At 40.5% G+C, this 20,615-nt stretch overlaps 1 long non-coding RNA gene across 2 annotated transcripts; it reads right to left on the bottom strand.

Moving 5' to 3' along the window:
- Positions 1–944: 944 nt before the first annotated feature.
- On the bottom strand, positions 945–5,020 carry LOC120545604. 2 transcript variants are annotated; one of them, XR_005636716.1, is made up of 6 exons: positions 4,903–5,020; positions 4,164–4,241; positions 3,970–4,010; positions 2,154–2,246; positions 1,620–1,679; positions 945–1,118 (listed from the first exon to the last, which is right to left on the bottom strand). It is a non-coding gene; the product is annotated as an uncharacterized LOC120545604 (long non-coding RNA). The 2 variants fall into 2 exon arrangements; XR_005636717.1 differs by having other exon boundaries at positions 2,217–2,246.
- Positions 5,021–20,615: the final 15,595 nt, after the last annotated feature.

Here is a 20,615-nt window from a genome sequence, read left to right as displayed (position 1 = left end):
GTCTTTAATGATACACTTCTAGATCTATGTTGAACCTTGATAACGTCACTAATATCTAAGTTTTTGAAAGAGTCACAACTCCTTCAAATAGACCTGTCATGAATGATGACTGGAGAGAAGGCTACACTAAAACAATAACCTACAACTTTAGTGATATTAAGAATTAAGCATGACACCAAACCGTATTAATTTTGAGAACAGGGCCTAGTGAAAAGGGAGAAAGGCAGCCTTTTCACAAAACCTTGGATTTAAAGTGGCTCAATATTTTTTTTATGAAAAACAATGGGTCAAATGACTGTGTGATCTCTCGAGTCTCAGTGAGGATATTAGCATTTGATTGCAGCTTTGTATTTGATAGCCTTGGATAACACGCCATGTTCGATCTGTTTGCCGTAACCTGCTGGCGTTACAACTAAAGAGCCTGTGTGCAGAGATCTATTGCTAAACAGCCGATGTGGCATTTTCCTTGTGTGAACCAGTGTTGTCAGTTAAGTATGTCTGTTCCCTTATGCAGCTGAACAGAAGAATCTCCTCCAACAGTGACCCATACATCATCACATAGCAATGTGGAGGGAATCTTAAAGGAATGAGTAAAGTATTAATCACATTGATCGTTCTCTTTAAATGTTATATTGAGCAGGTTAGCTGGAGGCCCAGCTGTTTACAACAAAAGATTTAGCCCTTAAACAGTTTTTCTTATAATGCAGTAGATATTGAACTCACCTACGTAGGGAGTAGAACAGAGAGCAGAGGGATGAGTCAGTTGATGCACTGCTCATATCATAGTCTTTTCCCCTTCCATGTATCCCCCCCCCCCACACACACACACACACTGTACATACACACATGTTTATTAAGAGGTCATTACCAGAGGCTGACCTGATTAGAGATTTCAAAAGAAAATTGTTTTTTGCCCTTCTCACAGCATGAGCAACACAAAGAAAACAATATCATAATGTGCTGATGAATCAGAATAGAGAGGTACAAGCACAATGATATGTTATGAATAGAAGATCAGATGCTGCTGGGAAAAACGTCTTCATCCTCAATGTGATGCACCTTTTTAGATATTCCTCAACGCACATGAAGGACCAACAAGGTTAGAGACAAGAGTGTCACTAAAATTGGACAATTGGAGAGGACCATTAAGTGTAGTAAACATGTTGTCAAGCACGCTGATTTATCTCATCAAAAAGTTTTCCAATCAGTAAATGCAATCTATCTACCAGACAAAGCTGTAAAACTGTGCTGGGAGTCCAAAGAGTTCTCACCTGCTTACAACATGACCATAGAAAATGCTTATTTCTGACTGGTTGGCAGGTTTCCATTATAATGTGTTCATAACAGGACATCTCAGCCATAGTTCTGGTCAACATTTTAACTTTTCTACATCAGGTATAGAGTTGCGAAGCAGCAAAGTACTTTATTTTTTTTTTATTATTGTCTGTCAAATATCTATTTACTACACAGCCAAGGAAACGTATGTGTCTTAAAAGATAATTGGCCTTTTTCCATAATGCCATGAGCAACTGAAATCGGATTTCTTGTTGAGGATGGCACAGTCATGGCACAGTAATTTCCCACACAACAGCTGGAACAGTGAATATGAGTTTTTTTACCTTGCTGAGGAGCTGGAGGTGTGCAGCCTGTCGCCTGCAGCTCTTCAGCTAACAGCAATACTGGAAATTGATCAAAAAACAGGTTAGTCTTGTTCGGTGGGCATATTTTTAATGATGGTTGTGGTCAAACAATAATAAAAGCCCCCCTGTGTTTTGCCAGTTGAATGCGTTTAATGTGAGGCAGCAGCAGAAGGAAATGTTGGGTCTACATTGGCAGTAACTTAATACATCTGTGGTATTGCATGAGGAGAGTGAACTGTAAACAGTGAATCTGATATCAAGTCACGCTAGATTATATGCGTGCATCATTTCCTGTGAATCCCTTGTGCGCATGGAGGCAATTTGAATACAGCACAGGAATGGTGGACTCTACCACTACCAATGAAAAGGTAGTTACAGAATTGGAATATCATAAATGGAGCATAAAAAGTATCAAGTACGTGGTTTGATTGAAGTATTCTAGCTTTAATGTTCCTCAACATAGAAACACAGGAGTTTCCAGCGCAATTTCACTATACCACAGGTTTGTTATACCTATCAGTTTTTGAGGAAACATGTTTCTTCTGTCACTTTGGTATGGCGAATGGCTCTACGTACCACAACAATAACATCCCTCAGCTGCCAGTTCTATGGAGAAGAAGACAACAAGAGGTGGAATCAGAGCATATTAGCATTATCAAGTTTATCTATATAGCATCTTTTAACCTTTTAATTATCAGTGTAATCTTTAGCTTCTGCTCACATGCTGTTCACATAATTTAATAACTGGGTGTTTCAGGAAGAAATACTGCTTGGAAGTCATAGCTGATATTTATTTTTTACATTCACAGGCTTTTATCTTTGACTTTTTCATCAAAGAAGCAGACATTTTCACGGTTGATAATCTTTTGTATTGATAATTCAGCTGAGAGTTTCCTCACCATTCAACAGCTCCATCTGCGAGTCATTTTGCATTGTACTGTATATGCAGAAAATGAATGGGACCTTTAGAATGTACTGCATTAACACCATTGACATATTAACACATCCAACCCCCCCTAAACTACAGGTAACCATGGCAACAGTACTTGGGCTTCATGCCATGTTACAGTAATATATCTTTCACTGGTGGATCTGACCTAAGCATGGGTAAAACTGACTATAAACAAACTTTAATAAGTTTGATGTCCTTTTGCCTGTGGTAAATGAGTGGTGTAGACATAATAATTTGCTTCGCATTGTTGTTTTTCAACTCTGTCTGTTCACATATCAGGACAACGTGTAGTGTATTATAGCTCACATAGGAAATTACAAAGGGCTGATGACAACCTGATTGTCACCCTAAACACATTTAGACACAATTTAGCCCTGATGATAATTTTTATAAACAATAATGTCTAATAATGGTTAATCTGTATTTTTCTGTCTGTTTTTTTGCGCGCACACACACACACACACACACACACACACAGGTTTTGAGATAATGTGTGGAAAGTATTTCTCCTTTTGTGATTCCAGCTTCTCTTATTAGTATTTCTCGAGGATACATCAGCTGGTTCACACACAGAGCATGTGTTGTCTTCCAGGCCAAATCACTGAAGTATTGATTAGCTGTATTACATCCTTGCCGCTGCCATTGGGCTGACTTGGGGCGAGGCTGTTAGCTGATCTGTATTGATTAATGAGAACAAATGTATGGAGAATATTATCTAAAAAAATACGTCTTATGTTGTCTTGTTCACGTTTTCCTCAAGCTCCTTAGTTCTCTGGGTTTGCAGTGAAAATCCCCTGACACGGACACTCCTGCTGCATTTGTTTTATTCCTCCTTTGTCCTTAAATAGGACATGTGTTTGTATGATTGTGGCATTTAACAGTGTTGTTTGCTCATGTATTTATTAGACTGAAAGATCTAATAGAGCTTGTGGAACATAGCGAACTTGTCACTCACACAGGGTGAACAATACGACACTGATGCTATGCGCTGTAAGGTTAGTAGTTACATCGTTTTTATATAGAAGGGGTTGTGTTAAGCATAGTCTTGCATTGCCAGACCTATTTCCACAGCGCTGGGGAGTTAGGTCTGGCCCCTCTACACATACATTCTAGGATAGGAGAAAAAAATAAATAAAAAAAAAATCTCTGTGTTGTTTGCATTTCTTTAAACCAATCACATCATCATCTTGGGCGGCGCTAAGCTCCAGATGCAGCGACGCTGGCTCTGCAAAAGGAACTTGTTAAGGTGCACCATTTGCACGCCGCAAAAAGAAAGCGCCTCATAAATAGTAAATGAAGTTAACTCTTCACACAATACAGTAACCTGAGCTATATATATATTAGCTGGATACATGGTTAAACATAATTTGCTCTTACCAGTGTTACCAGACTGTTAAGCATGACTCCAGTGCTTCATCCTGGACACAGAAGTGGTGAAAAACAGTTAATGTTCTAACTCCACAATTGAGTACTTCACAGTCTTTTCATGTTTTCAACAAGTATTTTCTAACATGTAGATTGTGCTCTTCTTGGACTTTAATATATACAAACTAACAAATAAAAACACTCACAAGTACAAACACAACCAGATACTCAGCAGTAATTCCATTATGAGGCCCTCTTCTTGCTGCTCCGGCTGTGTTCTCCGGCTGATGTCAGGGTAGAGTAATTAACACGTATTAGTCTTCAAGAGAGACCTTTCCCCCACAATGGGAGAATAATGCTAACCTGCCATGGTCTTTATTTTCCCACTGCACTGCTCCCTCAGCCATTACCAACAACAGGCAGTCGGGGAAAGAGCTCAGAGCAAGGCTGAACTGTCATCAGCTGCCATTATACGCTGCCGAGCAGGTAATACTGAGTGACCGGCCAATTGGATATGGCGGACTCAACTTGCAAAGTTCATGACCAGCAATATAGCCATTATATCTAATGTGCGTCATAAGAAAGCATATCTTCCATTCCTGAGTAAAAAGTAAATACCTTTATGCTCCCACTGCATTCCATGTGGTTAATGGGTCTACCAAATTACAGACTCTGTACTACATTTAACAATTATTTATTAAATACTAAATATTAAATTAAATATATAATTAATCAAATTATATCTATCTATCTATCTATCTATCTATCAATCTATCTATCTATCTATCTATCTATCTATCTATCTATCTATCTGCCACATGGCGAGTAAATTGTCACGATTGGTCATGGCATTGACGAGGCTTGGACCCAAATGCAGAGTTTGCTATTTATTCACCAAAAATAACAACCAAAAAAACGACAGAGGAATGCAGAGCAAAAACTTACACAAGTAATCCCAAAAAGCACGCAGGCCAGGAAGCAAGGAAGGAGTCGGCAAAACGATACACGATTCAACAAAGCACGACAATAAAGCACAAAAACAGAGCATACACAGAACAATGAACACAAGACAAAGATAGCACACAGGGTAACGAGGTAACCAGGGACAGGTGACAAAATGGACAGGAACTGCTGAAACACATTAGGGCTGGGCAGAACAATCAAAAAAGGCGGGAAAACACAAGGCAGGAAGTAAAACCAGACATGACCAGGGAGAAAAGACAGACTTCCAAATAAAACAGGAAACAGAACATACACAACCATGACATAAATGTTTGTACCAAAATAGTTATATTTTTCCGTCTTCATTTTGGCAGTGCAGCTACTTTCTTCTGTTGCTCTGCTGTCTGCATGTCGGAGCTTCCCAGGGGGGGGAGGGCGGGCCGGCACACGCACACACACGCACACTGGCGCATACACCAGACACCAGCCACCACATCACTTCTGTTTACTGATAGCTATCGTTTACCTCAGGCCAATTAATTAGCTAGTAAGTGGTGATTTTTGGCAGCCAGCCTTCCAAAAGATAGAACAATGAAATGAAATGTTAACTGATGATTAACCATTGACCGACAAGCAGGAAACAGAGTCTCAGGTCACCTGTCCGGGAGGCTCTGACACATTTTCCCCACTCCGTGTCTGCGGACAGCTGTAGGCTTGTAACCGGTTAATGTTCTGTGCATTGTTGGACACGTGCAGCCACTTTCCTGAAACTGCTTGCGAGACTGACAAGTCCACAGCAGCCTGCAGTGTTTATGTCCGAGCCTGTCTACACCGCCTCCACCTGGAGGTTGTCAACTGTGTGGTTTGGAATGAAAGGGAGAAAACAGGACAGGCGGATATCGCTCATATACATTTTTTTTTTTTTAAAGTTAAGGCGGCAGACTTGTGTTGCTTTGGGCGGCCGCCTTAGCTGAAAAGTGCTGCGGGAAACCCTGAATATTCATGACTAAATAAGCAACAAAGTTTTGAAATCGGTGCTACATGACCAGAGAAAACAGAAAAAAATAAGCTGTGATATTCCCTTTTGCTCAAAAGGTAGAAAACCTACAACTACCAGAATGCCCTGTGCCACACTGGACCAAACACTCCTGTTGGTGGGTGACGTAATGCAAGCTTTACAAGCTTGTCCGTATTGACACAGATTGGTGGCCGGCTGCTAACAAACACCTCATGTAACAGTTAAAGGGTAAGCTGAACATTTTTTCTGAAAACATTTTAGGCGTGAAATAAGGCAATACAGTAACCGCATCTTGGTGTAGGCCTACATTTGATTTGCGCTGTCTAGTTTTTGACTAGTTTAATCTGAGTTCGGTAAGCGAGAGAGGGGGAGGTACCTCATAATGGCAAAGGTAAGACATAAATCTAGTGTTTACTTTGTATTAATATCTATTCTTTACCCAAGTAAAGATTTATATAACACATAGCCTATATTTTTAGAGGACATGGTCGGTCGTGGCTACCCACATACCGTTGTTCACTGGGGGTGCCAATTCAACTTTGTAATTGATGCCTGAACGCATCCCAGCTCTGGGAAGTGCAGTCATTAATTATCTGTCACACGTTAATCCATGCTGTAAATCACGGAGTGTATATGATCAGTAGTAGACTGCACAGCCCTATCACGCTAGTTGGTACTTGCCCATTACATAGGCTACTCATGTAACAAATGACAATTTGACTGGGTTTCCATCTGGACATGGATGACGGTATGGTATTACACAAATGAGGTACAAGTAACTGGGAAATGCATGAATCTTACCTTGTAAAAAATGCTCGCTGCAAATCCTGGAGCACTTGGAGTGCTGCCAGTCCTTTTGGCTGATAGCAGCAACCCATCGCTGCCTTCTCTCCCCATCAAACGGTATCCGATAAAAAGATATATTGGCTTTACCCTGTCTATTGGCACAGCCCACCGCACAACAAGAAATAACCATTTTGTTATATGTCCGTCTACAGCATAGCTCTTCTGCCGTCCGTCATGGCGTTCATAATTTGCGCGAGTAGAGCGTGACGTCACGTGCAAAGGGTGAATACAGTGTGCTCTATATCAGACAGCTCCAACTTTTATTTGAACTTTTATGTCATAATATTTACACTACATGAAATATTAAAAACCAAAGTCTCCCGTGTTTTTTTCTAATTCATCAAATGGAAATAATCCAGATGTTTTTTGCTTCAGTTGCAGTTGCAGACATCTGTGGAAACTCCACTAGAATTTCAGATAAAGTACTGTGGATTTAAACAATGTTTGGCAGCACAGTGAGTTTGTAATGACTGGCCCACTGGCATGCCACTGCTTGTTAGGAAATCAGATGTGAAGTACAACAGAGAATTACATGCAAAGCTCCCTCTTCTGATTGGCCATGCATATTGGCAATTATGTCACAACTTTGCATGTATAATCCCAATGTCTCTTACATAATGCATGCCACATTGTACAATCTTCTTGCTGCACTTGAAGCTCATGAAGAAACTACTTGGAAACCCCTGGATTGCAGTAGTTGCAAGCTGAATGCTTATTTACAGAATTGTAGAATAAGTGCTGAATTTGTTTTTGAATTGATTATTTGTACGTCTGTTGTTGGTTAATGAGAATCAAAAGGTCAGTTCAACACTCTTTGTAATATTGATCGGCACAACAAAAACAGGAAATAGGTGAGCTGCTGGTTGAGCCAGAATGGATCATTAAACATAGCACAAATCATAATATTGAAGTGTGATAATTATTACCACTGGTTTTATTGCTGACTGCCACAATTTCATGCAGAACTCTTATATAAAGCAAATCGATAACAAATAACATAATAATTCCTTCCACAATGAAATCTCCACATTTGAGTTTAATGAATGTATGTATACTCACCGGAGGTGCGCCTAGCTTTGTGTAAAGAAATGAATGAAAAACTGCATTAATTAAACGGACTAGCAAGGGTATAATTTTTAGGCACAAAGTACACATCACCTTTGAAATCATGTATAATCTTCCAGCCAGTCTCCAGACTGATTCCATAAACCTTGAGTCGGAGATTCAATTAAATAGTGCTTGATGAATCATTGTCGTGAAGTTATTCACAGAGTCATAAAAGAAAACTTAACATTTTATAGCATCAGACAGAAGGAGATAATCATCTGTATTTGATTTGTATGCAAGGCAAGGCAGATACACCGACAGTTTTAATGCAACTACAGGGGTTGGACAGCTACCTGGAATGTATGTTAATAATGTTTAAACACCCTGACAGTATCACGGACGTGAAAGGAATACTGATTGTTTTCTGATCACACAGCATATAGAAATGGGGGGGGGGGGAACCTGCTGACATATCTAGTAATAGATCAACTTGGTGAGAGGCTTCTCCCACAGCTGAGATATTTCCTTTTTCAGCCTTGTGACATGGAGAATGTAGATCTGTTATTCACCCCGGTGGCTAAAGCCCCTTTAGTGTCTTTGTAATCCCACCCTTTGCAGCACTGCCAAACATCAGCTCCCCATTGCAGTCCCTGGCTAAGTGGGAGAGACAGCAGCAGATTGCCCTGCAGCCCATTTACCTGCAGCGCTAAAGGCCTCTGTGATCCACTCCGGGCTATTTAGAAGGCTAACGGCAACACTCTTTGCCTGTAACCTCCAGTGGAAACCATGGGACGCACTTCCAAAAATTGAATCAATTACCTTTACAATTCCTTTTAAAGCTCCAGTGGTAATTGGTAAACATTATCTCTGATATTAGATTCCTGAGCCAGCCATGATTAAACTCCATGCTAGAGTGCTAAACAGATTTATTTGTGAGGACAATGAGAAGTATTATATTATCTTTCACTTTAAAAAAGAAAAAAACAAAATCACGGTAAAGCCTCAGATTCATGTGAAGTCATTTAAGGCCAAGTACTCTCAAAAGGAGATGTTATTGGGGGAAAATAGCGTTGCCATGTTTGTGTCAGTTTGACTCTAGACAGGTTGATACAAGGCCCGCTGTCCACCACACTAATCACGACACAAACGGCATCTGATGTAATGTCTAACTGTTGAAGCAATGGCCTGCCAAGTGTTTACCCTCCAGTCCCTGGATGTGTCATAGTGACATATGAAAGTGCTTAAACTCAGAGAGGCGGTGGGGCCATTGACGATGAGGTTGTAGAGGTGTTTAAATGCAGGACAAGCATGTTTGTAATGAGAAGAGAAGAGGGAGCACTGCAGCAGCATAAAGAAAGAGGAGCTCTATTGCACATTAAAGTGTGGGATGTTTTACAGAAGGTAATAAAGCCCCCCACTAATCACATTCGCCAGGAGCGTACTATCCTTCAACCAACGTACCTCGTACAATCTTCCAGGTTTAGCTTAATAAACAATATATATCTTCTTTTTTTCTGGTGTGAAGAAAAAGAGGATGAACAGGGATTTGACATTGCAGTAATAGATTTAAAGTGTGCCTCTCATCTAGCCGGATACAAATGTAAATTACTTTGATACAGTCATGCTTGAATTGCAAAAAAATATTCATCGGCTGAGGCTAGTTTTTCACGGTTTAGAAAAAGAGGAAATATCATCAAGAAGTACTGCAGTAGTGTTTATAAGTTTATAAGTATATGTAAGCTAGTTCAGTAACAGGTTAATTAGCTAAGATTTTATAAAACAAGCCTGAGCTAGTTTCTTTGAGTAAAAGAAACAAAACGCTTAGCTAATATGAGCTTGTTGATCAAAGCTTTTGAAACATAAAAATATCACCTGATACTCATCTCAAATGTCCTTTTTTCCCCACTTCAACCATGATGAAAAAACGACTTGTACTAAAGGGGTTACCATGCAACCGCTCACCAGATCACCATGACATGAATGCAGCCAGCCAGCTTTGTGGTGACACAATCACATATGGATGTATTTTATGATTCATTTGGCTCTGGAGGACTCTGTGCAATTAAGAGTCTTATTCATTGCGAAGAGCATCCTGCTGAATAGTAAGAGGCTCTTGGGAGAGGAAGATGAAACAGGTTTCCTGCTTTAGACTGACACAAACACAAAAAGCAAGATTTAATCAGACCAGATCTGTGCAATTATCATCACTGGCAACACTTTACCTTTCACTGCCTCTTTTTAATAATTTTAGCTTGTGTACTGACTTAGGGATTTATCTACCTTTGTGCTTAATTTATGCTTCTAAAATGCAATTATACATTATTGATAAACTATTTAATTAAATGGGTACAAAGCATATCAAATGTAGTTAGTTTTTGTCTTGTATCTGACATTAATTACGTACCACTATTGAGCACTATACGTACACTGAAATGTATTATGTCTTGTGTTAAGGTGATTAAGGCTTTTTGATTTTAATTGAAGTAATTCACCATATGTCGTTGCAATTCAGAAATTCAGGAGTCTTCCATGTAAACGCTAGTTTTGACTCTGACTAATGAAGGTTTACATCCTGCAAGAAACTGTTTATATGCAACCACACACATTTTGCACTTCTATCCAAATATGCATTCAAGCCCATCACTGTTCTCCACCGACTTGTGTGGTATTTTAGCTATGCTAGTAGTATGGCTCCAGGGATGGTGATGTCGGTCAACCTTGGTACAGACTGAAATATTTTAACAACTACCAGATGGATTGCCATGATATTAAATAGAGATATTCATGGACAAATCCTACTAATTATGGTGATTTGGTCTCAAGTGCCACCAGCAGGTTGAAATATTTAGCTTTGAGGAAATATCCTGACCACTACTGTATTAAATGGGGAAATTGTATACAGACATTCATGGTTCCCATTTGATGAATCCTACTAACTTTGGTGATCCTCTGACTTTTCTTCTTGTAGCAACATGGGGTTGGCATTTGTGGTTTTGAGTGAAATATCTCAACACCTATTGAATGGATCGCCATGGCATTTGGTACAGACATTCATGTTCCCCTCAGGGTCAATTGAAACACCTTTGGTGATCGTCTGACTTTTTGTCTAGCAAATGTTAGCACACTAACATGCTAAATGAAGATGGTCAACGTGGTAAACATTATACCTGCTTGACATCAGCATTTTAGTATCGTTAGTCCGAGCGTGTTGCATGCAGACATTAACATTTAGCTCTGAGCACCGCTATGCCTGAGAACAGCCTCACAGAGCCACTATCATGGCTGTAGACTCTAATCGTATTCAAGATATGTTGTCCACTGCCTTATCAAACCTCATAAAATTCTCTTTTGTTGAACTGTAGATCTGATTAAACATCAGTGTGCCTTCCTGAGAAGGCTTTGTCCTGAAAGGCTTTTTCTGGCTTCTTCATGTAACACGGTAACTCTGAGGTTGGGTATCAGATTCATTTTTTTTTAAACGTTTTCTTGTCTTTGCTCCACTGCCTGTTTGCTCGTTTATATTTCCCTCTATGGGGACGGCTTTCTGTGTCCTGAGTATTTTATTGCTTCTGCATCTTGCATCTGAAAGTAAACTGAAAACTCATCTTTTTAAATAAGCTTCCCCCACCCGGCTTTTTAATCTGCATATATAAAACTCATCTTGCTTCTTGCTTCTTCTTTGACCGATCCACTTGTCTTGTTTTCTGTGTTTTTCATTTTCAGTTTGCTTGGTTTTCTGTTGTTGTATCAATTTGTTGACCTTTGATTTTGATTTGTACATATCCTTGGCTTTTGGATAAAATGTCTCATTATTATTCTAAACTGTGGAAATGTTTATGTATTGCATACGTCAGTTCTAGGACAGTGTGAAACAATAACATGACCAAAACCGTTTTTTTTTTTTTTTTATGAGGACCTTTGAATTGCAGTGATATGTAAGGCAAAATAGTACTACCTATGTTCTTATCCAAAGTTTGTCTCAAAGATACCAAGACATACAGTAAATAAAGAAATGCTTTGTGACAGCATAATTCAAAGACAAAGGAGAACACAACTAATGACTAAAACACAGCCAGTCACAGATGTGTGCCTCTCTCTCTCTCTCTCTCTCTCTCTCTCTCTGTCTCTGTCTCTGTCTCTGTCTCTGTCTGTGTCTGTCTGTGTCTCTCTCTGTGTGTCCTGGCTCCTATCTGTGTGAATTATGTTCTTCTGTTTTGTACACACATAGGCTCTTCTCATGAACCATTCGTACATATAGCTACGAAAAGTAATGCACCTTAATTTGAATGTATTCCACGTTTGTTGCTGTATGCACCACACCGCTCTGGTCCACGTAGTGAGGAGGTCAGGGTGGATGGGTGGGTCATAAAATGGCCTTTCAAGCAGGGGAAGGGAAAAGAAATGCATGTTTGTGTCCCTGGAGTACTACTTAAGGGGACCGTCGTTTTAATCCAAACCACAATCTTCAAATCTTAACTACTCATTTTGGTGCCTAAACTTAACTGTCTTTGCCGCATGACAGTCACCTTTTGCCGACTAAACTCAACCGCAATGCCGCTTGAAAGGACCATCGCTTCGCGGTGCACTGTCCCCGGCTCACAGTCACCTTTTGTCGGCTAAACTCAACTGCAACGGCCTCTAAAGACAGCTCACATGTGACCTTTTCTCAGCAAAATTTAAGAGTAAAGACCGCTAAACTTGTAAACTGTCACCTAATTTGGTAGAATATCATACGCATTGTTGTGCATATGTTTTCGTACTATATAATACGAACCCGTTCATGAGAATGCGTTGACACACAACATAGTCTGTCCGTCCAGGGACGGGGATCCCTTCTCAGTTGCTCCTCCTGAGGTTTCTTCCATTGTTTACCCTGTTAAAGGGGTTTTTGGGGAGTTTTTATCTTATCCAATGTGAGGGTCAAAAGGACAGAGGGTGTTGTATGCTGTACAGATTGTAAAACCCCCTGTGGCAAATGTGTTATTTGTGATATTAGGCTATATAAATAAAATTGACTTGACTTGACTAATGTATACTGTTGATGGGAAAGTTGTCTTTTTTCTACCTACAGTGGCAACTGCCCAAGTCAATTTTGACTCAACATCTTCTGTGCAAAAGGATGCCTTTCCTCCGAATATCCCGCCAATTGAAGGTCACCAAATATATGATACCCACTCAAGTGGAGAAAAGGTGAAAAATGCGTTCAGGTGCATCATCAGCCCCCAGTCTAATAGAATCCTGTGCCAGTTAGGTAAAGCAGAAAAAAATAAATTGAGAATTTTATGGAAGCCTATAAGGTTATCAAAAAAGTGGTTTATTTAGTTTAGTTTAGTTCATGGTGAAGAGCAGGAGGCACTTTGCCCACTTGATGATAATATGAGATGACTTTAATTTGGTTCATTGAACAGTGCGAAATATGAAATTGGGATTATTTTCCAGGATTTTATATTTACACATAAAGCACATAGTGTGGCATCAAATTCCATCAGCCAAAGTGGAGGGAAGAGACCTCCATGTCGTGCACTTGTAAAACTTGCCAATGCCTTTGGCTGAGTATCACGTAACTTCTGGTGGGAAGTTTGGACTTTTCAGTAAAATGAGTAAAGGCAGAGCATATTTAAAAAAAATATTCAAATGTGCATCACAATAGCAGAGTTCAGTACAGAAGGGCAGCATCTGCAGATAGGCATCAAAACAGAGTGAACAATTTCCCCTCCAGTAATCAGTAGTGCATCATAGTGAGTTTAAGGCAGGGAAAAGGCCACAGTGAGGGTTGCACCTTCCACGCAGCTGGGCGTATATGATTAAATCCTATCACATGCAGGAAATGTTACCGAACAAACTAAGTAAACACTGGATGTAAATTGGATCACAGCCTAAGCCTTTACCAAACACTAAGTTAAGTATAATGAAGAGAATCTTTTCTATGCATAAAAGCTCCACATAGAAGGAGAAAACAATTCCAACTGTCTGAGCAAAGACCGTGCAATGCTTAAATGACAGGAAACAGCTTCGGGAGATCAGGCAGGAGACAGTTAGAGGTACAAAGGGATTATTGAGGGCATGGAGGCGTCAAAGCTACCTGGCAAGTTAAATGAAATGTCCTTTCCCTTTTTTAAATTCTATATACATCATTGCTTTGAGTTATTGGACATTTTGATAACTAGTCCTGGGATGTGACCATGTCGCTAGATCAAAGTCTGACAGGGCAGAAAACACAATTGGAAAGATAACCAGACAGGATGTTTAAAACTGTGGTGCTTACCATTTAAAGTGCCCATATTATGAAAAAAACACTTTTTCTGGGATTTGGGGTGTTCTTTTGTGTCTCTGGTGCTTCCACACATACAAACTTTGAAAAAAATCCATCCATGCTGTTTTGAGTGAGATACGGTTTCTGAATGTGTCCTGCCTTCAGTCTCCTGGTGAGCTGTTCAAAATCGACTCGGACTGTGACGTCACAATCCGAAATGAGCTGGCTAACCGCAACCGTTAGCTCGTAGCGTTAGCATTAGCGTTAGCATTAGCATGCTAACGCTAATGCTAACACTAGCATGGTACCTTGTTCTCAATAGCAAAGCACTGCTACAACACACACAAGTTCACCATAATCTACAAAAGAACTACTTACATGTGCGCCCTCATTTAGAAGTCTTCCAGCTAATCCTGCCTTGTAACTGACTGAAGTTGGAGAAACAGCCTGTCTTTTACTTCTATGGAGCTAGCTAGCTGACATGATCTACATCTGAGCTACTGAGCATGTGCGAGTGCAATCAAAGATAGTACAGAAGAAGAAGAAGAAGAAAAGAGGTCTCACTCTGTAGCTAAAACAGAAACCAGGTGAAAAGAGGATCTACAGCAGTGAGAGAGAGCTGTGCAGTACAACAAAAATATGGTGTTTTTTGAAAATTAAACCATGTAAACCTATTCTGGTACAACCTTAAAATACAATTATGAACCTGAAAATGAGTATAATATGGGCGCTTTAAAAAAAATAAATAGCAAAGAGCCAGAGAAATTAGAGGTTGGTAAGTTTGTAGGGTAGGAAATGATTTGGAGTCCCATCTCTACAGTCTCTGCTTGGGCAAACTATTTAAGCTGAAATAGGACAACAGTAACACTGAACATGAAGCAGAGACAGTTTAAAGACCTAACTGTCATCCCAGCATGTAAACAAGGCCCGATTCAACTGCTTTGATTGAAGGGTGCAGGGCAGCAGAGAAAGAGAAAACAATGACCGATCCATTGTCCTGATTTCTCTTCCCTACATGGCAACAAAACACATTTCACTGTGTCGCATCAAAGTGGCCTAGATGTGTTTGGTCTTGAGTCAGCAGAATGGACTCTGAAGTGCGTCGGCCCAGTCTCGGCTCCAGAGCAACTCTGCCCTCTAGCTGGTGAAGCTCTGAGCCAGACAGGCCGGAGCTTTTCCCTTCAGAACTTACTTATATTGCGTGAAATATTGCTATAATGAAATACAGATGAAGTCCAATAAAACTCTTGTACTATGAAAATGAGACTGGTGAATTATCATTTCACAGTAATGGGTTGAGTTTGAACAATTTAATAAATTGTTTTCACTAGTGATTTTCACTATTCATTAATGTATTTATTTCATATGCATTTATATTATTTGTCTTGTTTATTCAGTCATTTTGGAGTTTCATACCTGTAGGGCTATACAGTTGAGCTATACAAATAAGTCTAAAGTTATTACATACAGTATGTTGTCTTGATTTAACCCTTAACGTCCAGTTTCCTTTACCGTAAATTCCCCTTTAAGTAGCGTTAATGTCGGATCTGTTAGACGTTTTACAGCTCTTTGTAGAAGCTACACGATTTTTACATTGAGTGAAGTATTCAAACCCAATACTCCATGTTTTTATAGCTTCATCAAATTCAACATATAGAGACAAATCGTTCTGATATCAATCTGAAATTCTTCTACGTACACCCGTTTATGTCGACTTGTTTTCATACTTGAATATTGACGTCATGAATATAGTTTTCTTGTGAACTTCAGGGATTGACTGAAAATCAATTATAAATGTTTGTGTCTCTGAGAGAGAGACCAAACTGACTAACGAACAGGCAGATCCAGGCAGACCAAGACAAAGACAAAACTCGATCATGCAGTCAGTGTATAGCCTCATTAAGAGCAGTGCGGTAAGTTCATTTTGGTCGTTTTACCAACTGTGTTTTTTACATAATTGACATTCTCAGTTGTAATCGTTCTGGTGTGATCCTCCTGTCAAGAAAAATGACAACTGCCACTGACTCATTTGCCCAGCACTGACATTAGACGTCTTCCAGGTATAGTAGTATTATTCTGTAGAAATATCAATCCAGTTTTTTTCAGATATAAGGAACATATTTAAAGCACCTTTTGAGGAAAATCTCAGAGATAACGAGGCTCCATGAACCTATAAGTTTATTAAATGCGATTTGATAACATGGCAATACGGTCTGAATCTGTGGCACTGAAATCCTGTTTTCAGTTCACTGAGTGGATATGATGGACTTTTACAACTACATCAATCATAAGTGGCAAATCTGTCAGTCGTGAAATGAACACAGATCGGCAAAAATTTCGTGATGGGCCAACGGAAGAATTCCGTGAAATGAACACGGCCCCTTAAGTTAAGGAAAAGGTTGTGGGTGTGCTTACGTTTCCATGACACGCGGGACAACAACGGGACGGTTGGGTTTAGGAAAAGAAGAACGGGATGGTTACGGTTGGGTTTAGGAAACAACGTGACACGTGGGACACGATCCCCGGCCTCCTGGGTGAAAGTCCTGTGTTGTTTGACCCATCCACCACCCCAACCAACCTCCCTATGCAGATTTTCGGGCTTTCATACTGCTCGCTACCGTAGTCGTTCCTAATGCTACGTCATCTTCTCATTGACTTTACATTGCCATTGTTTTCCGTGGTGGCCACACAGAATTTTCACACATTCCGTGCCACCACCATGTAATGCGGTGTTAACAGTTCTTAATTGTTTCACGGAATTCTGTGAGACCAGTCTGCTCTATCTTACTTCTAGTCCCAGCGTCCTTAGTCTCAGTGGGGAAGCTTGTGTTTGACACTTTCAAAGTGAAACACCTGCTGTCATACATGGGTGCATTACTAAAAAAAACATGAATAAAACATTTAAAGGCATTCTGATGTTTTAAATATGCTGTACAACCTTCAAACAGTCTAACAGATTTTTTTTCTATTATCATTTTAAGTACTTGTTTATTGATTGGTAATGTCGGTCAGTAGGTCGGTCAACCACTTTGTTCCAGACCAAACTGAAACTGCCAATTGGATTGCTATGAAAGAGAGACATTCATGATGCCCAGAGGATAAGTCTTAATGACTTTGTTGACCTCCTGACTTTTCATCTAGAGCCACCATCAGGTTATAGTTTTCACCGATCAAGTCAAATATCTCAACATCAACCAGATAAATCGGCACAATATTTTGTACAGACATTCACGGTTCCCAGACGATGAATCCAAATGACTTTGGTGACTTTTCTTTTATTGCCACCATGAGCTTACTTATTTCGCAATAAATCCTTTTGATTAACATTTGTGGATTTTAGTGAAATGCCTCAACACATATTGAATGGATTGCCATGAAATGTGTTGCAGACTTTCATGTACCCATCTGGATGAATTGTGGTAACATTGATGATCTCTTAACTTTTCACTTGTCACTTATTTGTCCAGTACTTTGGTTTGGTTTATGACCAAATACCTGCAAATCTAAGCTTTTTCCACTGGTGAGCAAACATGCTTGCACTTCCCTTTTAGATAGTAAATGCATGATCAAACTATTTGTCAAAACTTGCCATTTTCAACGTGTAGCTTGCTAGCTTGGAGGTTGTTGTTTGCTGTAGCCAAGGGATTTTGAGAACAGTAACACACCGATAGCAGAAGGGGAGGGTGGCAAAGCCGTCCAGGCAGCGCTGCCTGGAAGGCGCCGTTGGGAGGCACTGGTTATGGTTAGGGTTAGGGTTAAGGTTAGGGTTAGGTGCCTTGAAGGCAGTGGTCGCAGCGCTGCCTGGAAGGAGCAGTTGGGGGCAAAAAACACCGTCGAGCGGCAAAGCCTGACATTCGCAGACTTTATCCTGGCAACGTATATATAGTGTACTTATAGGTCAGGGGGGGAAATGGATCAAAACAGGCAAACCCTCAGAGAGAGAAATGGAAAGATACTGATCGTTCTTGCTTTACTCCAAAACCTCATACAGTGCAATTTGTGTGTACTCCACTTTAAAACACAAACTTTTTCATCTGGAACGTGTCACTGCCTGAGATGGATGACTTCTGTCAAATACAGCCAACCCATCTTTGAACTATGGCCAAAACCCCACCTCATTTACATGAAAGTACAGAACAACACCCTCAACTTCTCATCCTTTCTGTTTTTTTCCCCACATAGAAACATTGAGCCCCTCGCTGACTCGCTCCTGACAGCCTTCATGTCTTAGCTGGGCTGGGGCCACCGAATCCATCATCTTTCTCCAACTCTGCCGCTGCGGCTATCTGATCAATGATACCACTAATAATAACTGCCACGCTGTCACCTCTGTCTCATCATCCCAACTGGCACAGCCAGGGGCAGCTCTCTGCAGATTGCCTTCACAGATTAGGACTCCATTAGAGAAGCTATTTACCCACCTTTCCCCCCCTCAGGCTCCCCTTCACTTTGTTTGCCCACCAAAAGACCCCATGGAGGACATTATAACCTTTTTCAAAGTGAGAAATAACTGCTTCGTGTATATTTCTCCAGAGGCATCTGATACAGTAAATCCGGACTCAGGAGTTCTGTTTCGAGGTACCGCTGCATTGAGGATCTTCCAAGTTTCCGCTTTGGGGCTTATGGTAAAAAACTGCATCCAGCTTTTCTATCTGTGAGCACCATTCATCATGTTGCCAGCACACACCTCCATGGCTTCACGCACACTCTCAGTTAAAGGTTAGCTTGGAACAAGGCCACCCCTCTCCCTCTCTCTCTGCGATAAATATGCACATTCACACTTGAGTTTTCAGGAACTAAAAGAGTAAAATGCATACATATAAATCTTTTAGGAATGTATATTTTGTCGGATATTATTGCAAAAGAATGGTTAAACTCTCTGGTTCACCCCTCCAGGCTGCCTCAATGGCATGACGACAGGAGTTCTGTAAATCACCGGCCCCGGCACCACAGCCCATTACAGCACTCACTTAAAACAATCATTAGAGAAAGAAGACCCATTGCATCCCTGCCCTCCTCTGCCATTACCGCTACCATATTAATCATCCACTTCTCTGCAGAAGGAGCAAAAAAGAACAAAGGTCCTCATTTACCCCCAAAACAACAGCAGGGATCTTTTGGCCTTTTATCTGAATGTAAGCTGGTTTGAGCCGTGGAGTTGGAATGCACTGTTGCTAGAATAAAAACCGATGCAATAAGTCAGTGTGAAACCCTAATATAAGTGAACATATATAACTTTTGGGAATGATGAAGGCTCCCACTGGCTGCTTTAATTAGGCGCAATGAGCCTTGTAAATCCAATATTCATCCAATAGGGAATGATTTGTGGAAGAATGGCTTCCATTACACAATAGAAAAAATAGGTATTTAAGCAGATACAAATTATCTATTATGATAATGTAACTCCCCTGTCTCTTAAGTTTCCCAAAAGGGAGTAAAAGTGTTTTGAATTTGCAATGGCAATCTGCCCTTACGAGCAGAGGGAAATTACCAGAGTGAATCTCGTCTCTGGCTTTCCATTATCGGACCAGCTTCTCTCCAGGTAATTTCACTGGCAAGCAAGTAGTCCCGATAGACAGAATGGAAAAGAAAAATGTCATATTTTCTCCACCACTCTTTAATTCACGAGTCCTCTGCCTTATCAGACCACTGGAGTCCTGACCTGTTTTACTTTCTGCAGGCTTCCATTGTGTGTGTGGGTGTCCTTCCCCCTGGAGACTTCCGTTTTTCCCTTCCTTAACACTGTGCAGGCCAAGGTTCCCTTGCTTCCCCCAAGGGACTGATAACACCTCACACATACTGAGTCAAGGGGATGGGGTGGGATAAGGCTTTTAGAATTCAGAATTGAATTCAGAATTAGCATTTCATGGTGCTCCATTTCCTCACTCTGCACCAAGTGCAGGCAGTGGGATTATGCAGTCTGCTTCACATGTGCCAGATGTGTGTAAAAATAGCATTAGCAAAAATACTTTGCATTTATCTTAAACTGCTCAGTGCAACTGTAAGGTGGTGTTATCCACACCAGACCATACAAGAAGTAGACCGCTTCACTCAAAAGGAAATTCCAGTTTATTACAACTTGGGTCTCAATTTCGCAGGTTTGGTCATCATTTCTATCGGCAATAAAAACATTGTAGTCAGCAGGTTAATTGCTGAGATCTTGGAATGCTGTATTATGGCTAAAGAGAATTCAGACCATCATGCAGGGGTAACACTTACAATAAGGTAGGCAAGATTTTAAAGTGATGGTTCGGAGTAATTCACCCTAGGGTCCTTTGCACCATGACCTCGAGCCAAACACCCCCCCAGAAGCTTTTTTCACCTGGGTCTAACATTGGGAGAGTTAGTGTAGAGTAGCGTTATCAGCTGAATAGCTTAGCGCAGGGGCTAATGGACCCACGTTTGTATCCTGTAAGTTACCCCACTAATAATGCCCGAAATGATATCAAACGTCTACAAGTAGTACAAATAGGTTATGCTCTCATAAAACGATGGATTGGAAAGTTTGTAAGTACACCAGAAGTTTATGAACACTTGCCTGCTCTCCTCAGC

The sequence above is a fragment of the Perca fluviatilis genome, chromosome 17 (genome assembly GCF_010015445.1).
Source record: "Perca fluviatilis chromosome 17, GENO_Pfluv_1.0, whole genome shotgun sequence".
NCBI lineage: Eukaryota > Metazoa > Chordata > Actinopteri > Perciformes > Percidae > Perca > Perca fluviatilis.
Note: the sequence above shows the minus strand (reverse complement) of the source record. Positions and strands in the feature narration are given on the sequence as shown.